The sequence below is a fragment of the Ovis aries genome, chromosome 2 (assembly GCF_016772045.2).
Source record: "Ovis aries strain OAR_USU_Benz2616 breed Rambouillet chromosome 2, ARS-UI_Ramb_v3.0, whole genome shotgun sequence".
Taxonomy (NCBI): domain Eukaryota; kingdom Metazoa; phylum Chordata; class Mammalia; order Artiodactyla; family Bovidae; genus Ovis; species Ovis aries.
This window is the reverse complement of record NC_056055.1, coordinates 184,728,320-184,743,163: the sequence shown is the minus strand read 5'-3', so window position 1 is coordinate 184,743,163 and position 14,844 is coordinate 184,728,320. Positions and strand designations below refer to the sequence as shown.

Genomic DNA, 14,844 nt, shown 5'->3' with positions numbered 1-14,844 from the left:
TTAAGGGAAGGTAACTTTTGAGAAAGCCCCTCAAGAGGAAGCATTCCAGGCAGAAAATGAGTGTAAATGTATGAGCAGGGAGTGAGGGGAAGATAGGAGATGAGGCTGGAAGGTTAAGGAGGTGGCAGGCTGGCTGGATGATGCAGAACCTTGAATTTTATTCTGAGTGAAATGGAAAGTTAGAGGCTTTTGAGCAGAGGATAAGAAGACTAGCGCAGTTTTGCAAAGTTGTTGCAGAGGCTGATAGTCTCCATGGGAGAAAGGTGAGTGGGGGAGTTTGAAGGTGATACCTAAGAGACCAAAGGGAGAATTTTCAGGCTGCAGCTACAGAGGAGCTAGGTGAAAGGAGGGAATTGATGGAAAATAAGTCTCCAGAAATCTTTTGATAAAGAGAGACCATTCCTCTCCAATTCCTAGTTTGTAAGGAGGAGTGGACTGCAGATCAGCCTCCAGATCCTTCCCACATTAATTTATAGCTGTAGGTGTTTAAAGAAAGGCCAGGTAGATGCTTTCAGATATAACTTACTAACTTAATGGAGATCAGGCTTTATAAAAAGGGGAAAAGTAGAGATGCAATAGCAGGGAGCACATCTCTTGTCTTCAGCCTATGTGTAATTTTGTTTGAAAAAGCAAAGCCAAATGAATTAACAAATTTTGGAGCTAACTTTGGGGAAAATTACTTTTGAATTGTAAGAGATGTGGGTTTCTTCCAAAATGACAATTCAGAACTGTCTTTTTGCCCTTAGTCCCATGTGAAACTTGGATTCACTTTTGCCTCCACCATTTAGTGCTTACAGCTTCCTTGATGAAATTCAGATTATTCCTTGCGTGGATCATATTTGCAGTCAAATATATTTTCTAGTAGGTAGGTTTTGTGCTTCCCTGGTGGCTCAATGTCAATGATTCTGCCTGCAGTGCAGGAGCCTCAGGAGACGTGAGTAAACACAAAGTTATTGTGTTTATGTTGTGTTTGGCACATTTGAAAAGATTAGGTACCTCTGAAAATGAAATTTTCTTTTTATTCCTCCAAGTTTGGGTAGTGTGATTGAACTTTGACTGAAGTTCAGCATTGCAGAAAGCAAAGCTAGTGTTTTAAATTAACTTGGTAATCTCCAGCTTAAGTGGGGTTGATTTTTTGGTTGCTTCTTTGGAATATATGCCACTCTTCTTGAAAAAACCGACCTTCCACATGGTGGTTTTGTGCCCAGGTTGCTTAAAGTGATGGAAGTATGGAACTGATCTCAGGGAGCCTGAGTCTGCAGTGGCTTGAGGTGGGGCTTCAGTTCCTTAACCAGAGATTGAGGCCAGGTCGCTGTGGTGAGAGCCCCAAATCCTAGCCACTAGGCCAGTGGTCAGTAACAAGGGCCCTGGCCCTTCAGCTTTGCAGAAAAGAATTTCCACGAAGTCAGAAAGTGGTGAAGCAAGTGGAATATTTATCGAGAGGAAAAAGAATACATTATATGTGGATAGAGACACGGGAGGACTGAGAGAGAGTCCCTGAGTTGTGCCTTCGTGGTAATTTGAATTACTTTTATGGGACATTTCTTCCAAGTTTCTGTTGGCCAGTCATTTTGAATTGCCTGGTTCAGAGTCCATATTTGATACATCTCAGGATCCTCCCACATGTGTGTATGTATCTCTTAGCCAAGATAGATTCTACCGAAAAGGCCTAAGGGTAGAACATCTCTTATCATCACTCCCCTTTTGACCTCCACAGAACCCTTTTGCACATATGTAGCTGGGGAGTCTCCTGACTTCAAGAATGGGAAATATGTGGTCTGGGCAGGGAACAGCCTCCTCAATTGTCCTGCTGTTCTCCACGTGGAGTTCTGGTCCACAGAGAATGAATCTTCAGTTGCTTTACCCTGGGGTGGTGGGTGGGAGGGGAGCTGTGGCATCTGCCTCCTGCCTCAGAACTAGTAGTGATTGCAGATCCCAGGGAACCGGGTGCTATGTGATCTTGAGGAGAAGGAAGAATGTTTTTCCTTGTTAGGGGATCCAGCCTAGGCCAAGTTTCAAAATGGCTGAAGGCATGCTTACTTTGTGCTTCCTTCCCTCACTTTTCAGTGACCTCCACCTATGCAAATGCTGCTTTATGCCCTGGAGATCAGTCCTGGGTGTTCTTTGGAAGGACTGATGCTAAAGCTGAAACTCCAATACTTTGGCCACCTCATGCGAAGAGTTGACTCATTGGAAAAGACTCTGATGCTGGGAGGGATTGGGGGCAGGAGGAGAAGGGGACGACAGAGGATGAGATGGCTGGATGGCATCACCGACTCGATGCACATGAGTTTGGGTGAACTCTGGGAGTTGGTGATGGACAGGGAGGCCTGGTGTGCTGCAATTCATGGGGTCGCAAAGAGTCGGACATGACTGAGTGACTGAACTGAACTGAGCTATCTCTGCTCTAGGGAATTGGAATGTCATTCAGCTTTTAACATAAAGAGAGGGTAACAAGTCAGCAGCTGGTATTTAATTTTTTAAAAGTAAATTTTAGCGTATATTTGGGGTCAATAGATGATATGAATTTAAAAAAGTAATTTATTTGTTTTTGGCTATGCTGAGTCTTTGTTGTCAGGCAGGCTTTTCTCTAGAGTTGGCTAGCAGGTGCTGCTCTCTGGTTGTGGTGTAAGAGCTTCTCGTTGCAGTGGCTTCCCTTGTTGTGCAGCGCACGCTCCAGGGCACGTGCAGGCTTCAGTGGTTTTGGTACATGGCTCAGTAGTTTCAGCTCCCGGGCTCTAGAGCATGGGCTCAGTAGTTGTGGTGCACGGGCTTAGTTGCTCTGTGGCATCTTCCTGCACCAGGGAACCATGTCTCCTGCACTGATTGGTGGATTCTTTACCACTGACCCACCAGGGAAGCCCAGAATTTTTTGATTCTACGTTTTGACACTACTGGAAGGGTCTTCATATCCCAAGAAAGGGCAAGGTTGTTAGCTCTGTTCGTATTCTTGTTAACAACTATCACGGTTGGTAATTACTTTTTGTAATTATTTTATTTACAATCATTTTATTTTAATTTACTCCTCTACTGTCTGAGCCCCTGCCCTACCTAAGTCAGGGAGGATAGGGATCACTGAGTATCAGTTAGTGTTCTGTCTCCAAGCACCTGGCACTTAAATGGTGGGTGAAGGAACAGAGTATTTTTCTCTCTATGAAACATTTTCCTTCTAATTAGCCATGAACTTAGAAACCAGCCAGGTTTATTAGAACTAAATGTGAGACTATGAGCTAGATTAAAGTAGATGAACTCTGGTGCAAGGGCTGTGTCATCTCTATGTTCTGCCTGCAGTCTTGGAAATAGAACACTTGAAATATTAAGGGAAGATGAGAACCTGATGAGCTGACTTGTCAGCCTAATTGACCCTCCGAGTTAGTGGAGGGGCCATTATCATTACTGCAGTTTCCCCCCACATCCTTGTCTTGCCAGTTTTGGCTACTCACAGGCTTCACTTGCTGGGTGTCAGTGTAAAGCCAGCCAGGCAAGTTATATTAACAGGTAAAAGCAGTTCTTGCCCAGTGGGTGTGAATAGTAGTTTAATATTATGTTTCTTGGTATAAACTAAATCTCTAAGAGTAACCTAGTCATTAAAACATGAAAATTATTACCAGAAGTTTTATGGTAAAGCTTTACTAGAAGGCAAGGGTTAGTGTATTCACAAATAATGACTTATATTCATTTTGTATTTATTTTCTGGTTTCTTGGCATAAGAGACGGGGGTTAATCATTTTTGTGACATTTTAAAATTGTAATTTCTAGTTTCGGGAGTCAGAGTGCGCTGGTTTACCGTTCTCTGGCCGGGTAGTCCATGGCTTGGGGGTCTATTAGCTCATGTTGTCCTGGAGAAACAACCTGAGTTTGTTCATTAATGATGATACCTATAATAGCAGTTTTAGAAAGATGTTATCAGTAACAGTGATTATAGTCATCTGACTCTGGTTGCTTAGTGCTCAGCACCCAATTGAGGTCAGAGGGGATAAAAAAGGGAATAAAATTTTGAACAGAGAGATTAACCATAAACTTGGTAAGGGAACTTGATTTTAGGGGGACTTGGGTTCAGAGGCACTTGGGAACTGCTGCTGGGATAGGAGTGGGGAGAGCTGGATAGAGTTGTGGCCTTTATTTTGTGAAGGTGGGGGGAACTGACAGCTGAGGTGAAAATGTACCATAGCTTTTCTTCTCCCGCCCACCTCCCCACCCTCCTGCCTTTTCTCCCCTTTTGTCTCTTTTTCTTTTCTGATGAAAAAGCTGGTAAGAGGAGGCCTGGTTACCAGAGATCTTAACCAGCCCTTCCCCTTTGCCTTTCTTTTCTTCCTTTGGGTGTCTATATTTGGAGAAATTGGGTGAGAGAAGAATGGGCATGGTGTAAGACACATGAGTGTATGAACCTCACCTTTCCCCTGTCCTGTTTTTGCCCAGCCAACGTGGGGTGGGGGAGTGGTTTGGGCTTAGTTGAGACGTGAAGACCAGGGCTTGGGTAGAGGTGGGGTGTATTCCTGGCAGGAAGTGACCTTCACTGGCTGGGAGTTAAGAAGTAAGGAAAGTTACTTATAAGTTGGTCATGCACTGGTGAGCTGCTACCTGTGTTCTATTTAGAAATACTTAAGAATGTGGGCAGGCATAATGAAGTGCTTTACAAAGATAAGTTCAGTACTGTAGTTCCTGTTCAACTTCACTAGAAGAAGTATAAACTCTCTTCTAAATCTACTTTGTCTTCCTCACTTTGCCTGTTTCCCTAGCTCCTAGTTGCATGTGACAAGCTCTTGGTAAATGCTTTGAAACTAGGTTGTTAGAGATGAATTTTCTAGTGTGCTTTCCTATTGCCTGTCAGCAACAACAAAAAAATAGAAATATTAAAATTTGATGACAAATGATTTGGCTGATAATCCCTTTGGAGATAATGCTGCTGCTGCTAAGTCGCTTCAGTTGTGTCTGACTCTGTGCGACCCCATAGACGGCAGCCCACCAGGCTCCCCTGTCCTTGGGATTCTCTAGACAAGAACACTGGAGTGGGTTGCCATTTCCTTCTCCAGTGCATGCAAGTGAAAAGTGAAAGTGAAGTCCCTCAGTTGTGTCCAACTCAGCCAGATAATGCAGTTTTATTTATTTGCTTATTTTTGATTTTTTTGGGGGGGGATGTGGACCATTTTAAAATCTGTGTTGCTTTTGTTACAGTATTGCTTCTGTTTTATGTTTCTCATTTTTTTGGCCACCAGGCATGTGGAACCTTAGCTTCTCAACCAGAGTTTAGACCTGTGCCCCCTGCAGTGGAAGTGTGGAGTTTCTTAACCACTAGGCAGTCAGGGACGTCCCTCTGTGCTGTTATCCCTTGTACTCTTTGTCCTGATGGTAACAGCTTGCACAGCTATTGTACCTACCACAAGTAGTACATTGACAATAATAGGTTGAAGATACAGAACATTCTCATCATCGTCCTTTTATTGCCCTGTGATAGCCACAACCACTTCCTTCCTGTCCTTACTCTTCCTCTGTTCCTGGCAACCAGGAATTTATTCTATTTCTATAATTCTGTCATTTCAAGAATGTTATGTAAGTGAAATCATGTAGTTTGTAACCTTTTGGGATTGGCTTCTTTACTCAACCTAATTCTCTAGTGATTTATCCAGATTGTTGTATGTACCAGTAATTAATTCTTATTGCTGAGTATATTCCATCATATGAATGAACCAGTTTGTTTAACCATTCACCTGTTGAAGGACATCTGCACTGTTTCCACATTTTAATTGTTACCAATAAAGCTGCTGCTAGTCACTCATGTACAGATTTTTCTGTGAATGTTTTCATTTTTCTGGAATGAAAGCCCAGGAGTGCAGCTCTGGGCCATATGGCCATTCCATGTTTGGTTTTGTAAGAAATTGCCATTGTATCTGTACCATTTCACATTCCTACCAGTAATAAAGGGGAGATCCAGTTTCTCCACATCCTTACCAGAATTTGGTGTTATCACTATTTTTTATTTTAGGCATTCTTACAAGTGTGTTATGGTATCTCATTGTGGTTTTAGGTTTGCATTCCCTAATTATTAATGATGTTGAGCATCTTTTCATGTGTTTATTTGTGCCTCATGTATAATCTCTTTTCTGAATTTTCTGTGTCTTTTACTTGTGTTTAAATTGGATTTTTTTTAATGTTGAGTTTTGGGAGTTCTTAATATATTCCAGATACTATTCCTTTGTTGGATATGTGGTTTACAAATATTTTCTTCCAGTTTTTAGTTTGTTTTTTTTTTTTTTTTTTCATCTTCTTAACAGAGTCTTTCACAAAGCATAAAATTTTAATTCTGGTGAAATCCAGTTTTTCCAATTTTTTCTTTTATGGATTACACTTTTGGTGTCATGTCTAATAAATTTTGACCTAGCCCTAGATTCTGAGAATTTTCTCTCTTTTTTTTTTTTTTTTTGGTAAAAGTTTTATAGTTTTGCATTTTAAAATTCACATAATTTATTTTGAGTTAATTTTTGTATAAAGTATAAGATTTAGATTGAGGTTCTCCTCCCCTCCCCTACCTTGGATGTCTTATTGTTCCAGCACCATTTGTTGAAAAGATATCTTTCCTTTAATGAATTGCTTTTTGCACCTTTATCTGTAACCTCTTGGGCATGTTTATGTGGTCTTTTCTGGGTCCTGTCTTCTGTTGATCTGTGCATCTGTTCCTCCACCAATACTGCACAGTTCTGATTATTGTAGCTGTATAATAAGTCTTGAAATTGGGTAAACTAATTCTTTCTACTTTATTCTCCTTTTTCAGAATTGTTTAGTTATTTTAGTTCCTTTCTCATTCCATATAAATTTTAGAATAAACTTGTCTATGTCTAGAACTTCCAGAACTATGTTCTAGAACCATAACTATATTGAATAAGAGTGATGAGAGTGAATATATACTTGCCTTGGATTTGTAGAGAATATTGGTCTGTGGCTTTCGTTTTTATAATGTTTTTGGTTGGTTATCCTGTAACTATTAAATTCATAAAATGAATTAGGAAATGTTCCTTCCTCTTCTGTTTTCTAGAAGAGAATGTATAGAATTCTTCAGTGAAACCTTCTGGGCCTAGAGATTTCTCTTTTGGGAGTATCAAAATTATGGATTTTCCTTAATAGTTTCCTTAAAAGTTCCATTCAGATTATCTATTTCTTATTGGATTAATGATGTAGTTGGTGTTTTTCAAGAAATTTGCCCCTTGAATCTAAGTTGTGAAATGTGTTTATGTAGATTTGTTCATAGTATTCCCTTATGAAATGTACAGAGTCTTAGTGAATATTTGTTTCATTTCTGATACTGATCATTTAGATCTTCTCTCTTTTTTTGGCCAGTCTTGCAAAAGATTTATCAATTTTTTTGATCTTTCTGAAGAACTAGCCCTTTTTTTGTTGATTTTCTGTTGTCTTTCTGTTTTCAACTTTATTGATTTCTGTTCTCTATTATTTCTTTCCTCCTGCCTATTTTGGGTTGTTTTGCTTTTATTTTTCTAGGTGCCTGAGATGAAAGCTTCCTGACTCTTCACCAGGCCCCTGTGACACTAGCTGCTTTGTTTTATTAACGTTTGTGAAGTGGAGCACAGGTTGCTGGATGGCAAGCTGTGGTCAGAGGAGGACCACAGAGAAATTGAAATAGAGATATTTATTATTCACCCGTCCTGAAGGAAGTACATGGCACTACTCGAGGACCCACGTGGGGAGGAGGTCAAGACTGAGTACAGGGAGAGAGTGAGCTGTGGGACCTGGAACACATGGTCTATGGGTGGAACCCCTGGGGTTCCCAGGTTAACACTGGATTGATCAGTGCAAACCAAATGTGCAGGGTTCTAGTAAGCTCTGTGGGGGTTTTATCTAAGGAGTGTCAAAGGGCAGGCCCCGGAGGCAGGGGAAACTGGTGATCACAAGGGCTGTTGGGGAAGTCTTATCAGGAGCTTGTTTTTCTCTGTGATTCAGGGCTTTTATCTAGGGCACATACTTCCATGAGGGGGCAAGTTTCAGTTTAAGGTCCTTGTGGGGCTACACAGCCAAACAAAATGTTTGCTGGGGCAGCAGTATCACGTAGTAGCTTAGGTAAACTCTCCACAGAGCCCCCATGGGGAAGGGGAGGGCCTTTTATTTCTGTGGAGGTGGGAGAGTCCGAGCTCTTTAGTGACTCCAGGATGCCGGGGAATCAAGCCGGTGATTGCCCAGCTCCCTACTCAGCCTTCTCTAACGTGACCCTGGCGGGGGGTTGGGGCTCCTCATTAAGGCCTGGGGAGGGCAGAAGTCTAGGCTCCGGCTCTACCTTTGCTAGTGGGGGTGGGGCAGCAGTTTCTTATGTGATTTCTGGCTGGATTAGAGGGCCCCTTTGTCTAAAAGTTTTCTTTCTTGGCTAGGCTGCCCCTTTCCTAGTCCTTCGGCTAGATAGAGAAGACTTGTTCAAGCTTTTTTTTTTTTCTTTTCCTGCACCTGTTTGTGATTCTGGGTTGCTGACTTCTTCAGCTCTGTGTCTGAGATATATGAAAAACTAGGGACCTCTCCACCATGTTGTTCCTTAGGTCTGTAGATCCCTAGCTAATCTGTTGCCCTCCCTCCACCTTTCTGATCTTCTTACATTTGTTTTATAGATAATGTCCAGGATTTTTAGTTGTATTTTATCAGGACATATAGGGAAAGATACGTCTACTCCATCTTCCTAGACACAGAAATGAAGAATAGTACCACTTAAAATTCATCATTAATTTCTCCATGAATTAGACTAGATTCTGAATTCATAACCTAAGTTGTGGCTTTTAAAGTTGAATAAAAACTCAGTGTTCTCCATTCTTTTCAGAAGAGCATTAGTTCTCTTTTGGCTGTTTGAAAGTTGTTTCACGTGGTTGAAGCTTGAAGTGAAGTGAAGTGAAGTTGCTCAGTCGTGTCCGACTCTTATGTGACCCCATGGATGGAGTAGTCTGCACCAGGCTACTCCATCCATGGGATTTTCTAGGCAAGAGTACTGGAGTGGGTTGCCATTTCCTTCTCGAGGGAATCTTCCTGACCCAGGGATTGAACCCAGGTCTCCCACATTGTAGACAGATGCTTTACCATCTGAGCCACCGGGTTGAAGCTTACAACCTCCCAAATTCAATAGCAGGATTATTTTCTTCTTAAGAAGCCAAGTGGTAGGGGAATATAGCCAATGTTTTGTAATAAGTGGAGTATAACCTTTAAAAAATGTTGTTCTCTTGTAACTTACATAGTATTCTATAGCAATGGCACCCCATTCCAGTACTCTTGCCTGGAAAATCCCATGGACGGAGGAGCCTGGTAGACTGCAGTCCATGGGGTCACTAAGAGTTGGATATGACTGAGCGACTTCACTTTTGCTTTTCCCTTTCATGCATTGGAGAAGGAAATGACAACCCACTCCAGTGTTCTTGCCTGGAGAATCCCAGGGACGGGGGAGCCTGGTGGGCTGCCGTCTCTGGGGTTGCACAGAGTCGGCCATGACTGAAGCAACTTACCAGCAGTAGTAGTAGCAGCAGCAGCAACTTCTTAAATTAAAGAAAAAAGAAGCCAAGTGGTCAAATACAAGCCAAGTGGTTTGCCATTAAAAGTGAGTTTGTGCTGTGCTATGCTAAGTGGCTTTAGTCATGTCCAACTCCGTGCAACCCTATGGACTATAGCCCACCAGGCCCCTCTGTCCATGGGATTCTCCAGGCAAGAATACTGGAGTGGGTTGCCATTTCCTCCTCCAGGGGATCTTCCTGACCCAGGGATCAAACCTGTGTCTCCCACATTGTAGGTGAGTTCTTTACCACTAGCACCACCTGGGAAGCCCAGAAAGTGAGTTTCAGTAAGGCCAAATCCAACTTTAGCTAGTGCCTAATATAATGTATGTTTTAAAATATTAATTTAAAAACAATTTATTTTAAAAAGCATCCTTCCTGGGATGGGTGATACAAAAAGTAAGTTTTGAATTTATCTTAACAGTATTTTCGGGCTTCCCAGGTGGCCCTAGTGGTAAAGAACTCACCTGTCAATGCAGGTAGAAGTAGGAGACGTGGGTTTGATCCCTGGGTCAGAAGGATCCCCTAAAGGAGGGCATGGCAACCCACTCCAGTATTCTTGCCTGGAGAATCCCTGCCAAGGGATTCCAGAGGAATCCCAGGCTCTAGAGGAGCCTGGAGTCCAAAGGGTCCCTTAGTCCATAGAGTCACACAGAGTCGGACACAACTACAGTGACTTAGCACATGACAGTATTTTCTGATTATGTGTAACAGTACCAGAAATGTTGCTGCAGTGACACTGATTGTTCTTTAGTAGAGCCTGCCAAATACATTATTTGTGTATAGGTAGGTCTTGATGGAAGTCAAGGCACGTGTTCTAGTCTTGTCTCTGCTACTGAATTAGCTGTGTTATTCTAGATCCACATATCCTTTGTTTTCTCATCGGCAAAATAGGGGCAGTTGCACCTGCTTTGCTGATAGGTAATTGAGGATTATTAGTGACATTGTACAGGAGACAGGGACCAAGACCATCCCCAAGAAAAAGAAATGCAAAAAAGCAAAATGACTGTCTGAGGAGGCCTTACAAATAGCTGTGAAAAGAAGAGAAGTGAAAGGCAAAGGAGAAAAGGAAAGATATACTCATTTGATTGCAGAGTTCCAAAGAATAGCAAGGAGAGATAAGAAAGCCTTCCTCAGTGATCAATGCAAAGAAATAGAGGAAAACAATAGAATGGGAAAGACTAGAGATGTCTTCAAGAAAATTAGAGATACGAAGGGAACATTTCATGCAAAGATGGGCTCAATAAAGGACAGAAATTGTATGACTATGCCAAAGGCTTTGACCGTGTGGATCACAATAAACTGTGGAAAATTCTGAGAGAGATGGGAATACCAGACCACCTGACCTGCCTCTTGAGAATTCTGTATGTAGGTCAGGAAGCAACAGTTAGAACTGGACATGGAACAACAGACTGGTTCCAAATAGGAAAAGGAGTACGTCAAGACTGTATATTGTCACCCTGCTTATTTAACTTCTATGCCAAGTACATCATGAGAAACACTGGACTGGAAGAAACACAAGCTGGAATCAAGATTGCTGGGAGAAATATCGATAACCTCAGATATGCAGATGACACCACCCTTATGGCAGAAAGTTAACAGGAGCTAAAGAGTCTCTTAATGAAAGTGAAAGAGGAGAGTGAAAAAGTTGGCTTAAAGCTCAACATTCAGAAAATGAAGATCATGGCATCTGGTCCCATCACTTCATGGGAAGTAGATGGGGAAACAGTGGAAACAGTGTCAGACTTTATTTTTGGGGGGCTCCAAAATCACTGCAGATGGTGACTGCAGCCATGAAATTAAAAGACACTCCTTGGAAGAAAAGTTATGACCAACCTAGACAGCATATTCAAAAGCAGAGACATTACTTTGCCGACTAAGGTCCATCTAGTCAAGGCTATGGTTTTCCCAGTGGCCATGTATGGATGTGAGAGTTGGACTGTGAAGAAGGCTGAGCGCCGAAGAATTGATGCTTTTGAACTGTAGTGTTGGAGAAGACTCTTGAGAATCCCTTGGACTGCAAGGAGATCCAACCAGTCCATTCTGAAGGAGATGAACCGTGGGATTTCTTTGGAAGGAATGATGCTAAAGCTGAAACTCCAGTACTTTGGCCACCTCATGGGAAGAGTTGACTCATTGGAAAAGACTGTGATGCTGGGAGGGATTGGGGTCAGGAGGAGAAGGGGACGACCGAGGATGAAATGGCTGGATGGCATCACTGACTCGAGGGACCTGAGTTTGGGTGAATTCTAGGAGTTGGTGATGGACAGGGAGGCCTGGCGTGCTGTGATTCATGGGGTCGCAAAGAGTTGGACATGACTGAGCGACTGAACTGAACTGAACTGAACTGAACAGAAGCAGAAGATATTAAGAAGAAGTGGCAGGAATACACAGAAGAATTGTACAAAAAAGATCTTCATGACCCAGATAATCACGAAGGTGTGATCACTCACACTCACCTAGAGGCAGATTTCCTAGAATGTGAAGTCAGGTGGGCCTTAGGAAGCATCACTAGGAACAAAGCTAGTGGAGGTGATGGAATTTCAGCTGAGCTATTTCAAATCCTAAAAGATGATGCTGTGAAAGTGCTGCGCTCAATATGCCAGCAAATTTGGAAAACTCAGCAGTGGTTACAGGACTGGAAAAGGTAAGTTTTCATTCCAACCCCAAAGAAAGGCAATGCCAAAGAATGCTCAAACTACCATACAATTGCACTCATCTCACACGCTAGTAAAGTAATGCTCAAAATTCTCCAAGCCAGGCTTCAGCAGTATGTGAACCATAAACTTCCAGATGTTCAAGCTGGTTTTAGAAAAGGCAGAGGAACTGGAGGTCAAATTGCCAACATTTGCTGGATCATTGAAAAAGCAAGAGAGCTCCAGAAAAACATCTGTTTCTGGTTTATTGACTATGCCAAAGCCTTTGCCTGTGTGGATCATAAACTGTGGAAAATTCTGAAAGAGATGGGAATACCAGACCACCTGACCTGCCTCTTGAGAAACCTGTATGCAGATCATGAAGCAACAGTTAGAACTGGACATGGAACAACAGACTGGTTCCAAAGAGGAAAAGGAATACGTCAAGGCTGTATATTGTTACCCTGATTATTTAACTTATATGCAGAGTACATCGTGAGAAATGCTGGGCTGGAGGAAGCACAAGCTGGAATCAAGATTGCCGGGAGAAATATCAATAACCTCAGATATGCAGATGACACCACCCTTATGGCAGAAAGTGAAGAAGAACTAAAGAGTCTCTTAATGAAAATGAAAGAGGAGAGTGAAAAAGTTGGCTTAAAGCTCAACATTCAGAAAACAAAGATCATGGCATCCATTCCCATCACTTCATGGCAAATAGATGGAGAAACAGTGGCTGACTTTATTTTTTTGGGCTCCGAAATCACTGCAGATGGTGACTGCAGCCATGAAATTAAAAGACGCTTACTCCTTGGAAGGAAAGTTATGACCAACTTAGACAGCATATTAAAAAGCAGAGACATTACTTTGTCAACAAAGGTCCGTCTAGTCAAGGCTGTGGTTTTTCCAGTAGTTGTATGGATGTGAGAGTTGGACTATAAAGAAAGCTGAGTGCTGAAGAATTGATGCTTTTGAACTGTAGTGTTGGAGAAGACTCTTGAGAGTCCCTTGGACTGCAAGGAGATCCAACCAGTCCATCCTAAAGATCAGTCCTGAGTGTTCATTGGAAGGACTGATGTTGAAGCTGAAACTCCAATACTTGGCCACCTGATTCAAATAGTTGACTCGTTTGAAAAGACCCTGATGCTGGGAAAGATTGAGGGCAGGAGTGGAAGGGGACGACAGAGGATGGGATGGTTGGATGACATCACCAACACAATGGACATAGGTTTGGGTCGTCTCCGGGAGTTGGTGATGGACAGGGGAGCCTGGCGTGCTGCAGTTCAGGGAGTCGTAAAGAGTCGGACATGACTGAACGACTGAACTGAACCGAATGATATATCTAAAGCATTTAGCACATTCTGAGTAGCTATTATTATCATCCTTGCACTTTGTTAAAGCAAAAACCTTGAAGCATATTCATAGCAAAATTAGAGATAACTTGCCCCAGTCCTTGTTATAAGTGATCATAGAGTTGAGATTGAGGAATCTGTGACTTTTCTTCATTAACTGCATTGTAATTTTTCAGGAACTGTTTGCAGTGCCATTTAATATGGATTGGTGTAGTAATAGAGATTTTTTTTTGGGGGGGCAGCTGTTTGAATTGGGTTCCTAGACTCAATTCCTGTGTACATACATGGAGGCTTCCCCACTGATGCTAGGAGGGTATTCAAAAATTCAACTCAGTTCTGACACTACTTGTCCAGATAGAATCAGATTCCATACACAAAGGGCTCAGTTGCACAAGTCTGCCCTCCACTTCAGAGGCCAGTCACACAAGTTGTTATCTGTGCTTTTGACCAGCTACAGACTGGAGGTTCTGTTTACCCCTCCAATTCAGGGTGCCAGCTGCAACTCTAGGTTGCAGCCCATACTTCTGATCAATTGGCTATAAGTCAGAGGTTCCCACAACTCCCTCTTGGCGTTCAATTAGCTTGTTAGAAGAGCTCACAGAACTCAGGAAAGCCTGTTTACTCACTAGATTACCAGTTTATTATAAAAGGATGTTAAAGGATATACCTCAACAGCCAGAGAAGATGCGTGGGTTGAGGTCCTACAAAGGGACTTCCGTCGTCATGGCTGATGAAGCTGGGCATGGGGGCATGTGGAAGTGTTCTGATTCCCTGACGTGGAAGATCTCTGAAAAAGGTCCAAAAAACTGTTCTTTGGAGTTGTTTATGGAGGCTTCATTACATAGTTATGATTGACTAAATCACTGGCCAGTGGTGATCGATTCAACTTCCAGCACAGGGTGGGACTGAAAGTTAGTTTTCCTAACCACCAACCCCCACCTTTGTGTGGACCCCAAAAATCATCTTCCCTGGAGTGGTTTTCAGAAACTGAGGATGAGAGACCAAATTCCATTCCATTGTTCAGGAGATTCTAAGAGATTTGGAAACCATGAGCAGGAACTGTGGATGAGGACCAAATATACATATACTTCCCATAAATCATGACATTTCTGTGTAGTGAGGCTTCACTGTGACTGTAGCTCATATGTATTTTGTACTGTACCATGCAGCGTGGAGGATCTTAGTTCCCTGGACCAGGGATCCAAATCATCCCCCCTGCAGTGCAAGTGCTGATTCATAACTCCTGGACCACCAGGGAACACCTGTTGTTCATATTTTAATAATTAGGTTACTTTCAAAAGTGAAAGTTTTAGTTTAAGCAGACAAATG

General features: G+C 42.3%; 1 protein-coding gene across 7 annotated transcripts in view; it reads left to right on the top strand.

Annotated features, from left to right (window-relative positions):
* C2H2orf76 (chromosome 2 C2orf76 homolog) overlaps positions 1-14,844 on the top strand; it is a 115,272-nt gene that overhangs the window by 25,281 nt on the left and 75,147 nt on the right. The window lies entirely within an intron of this gene.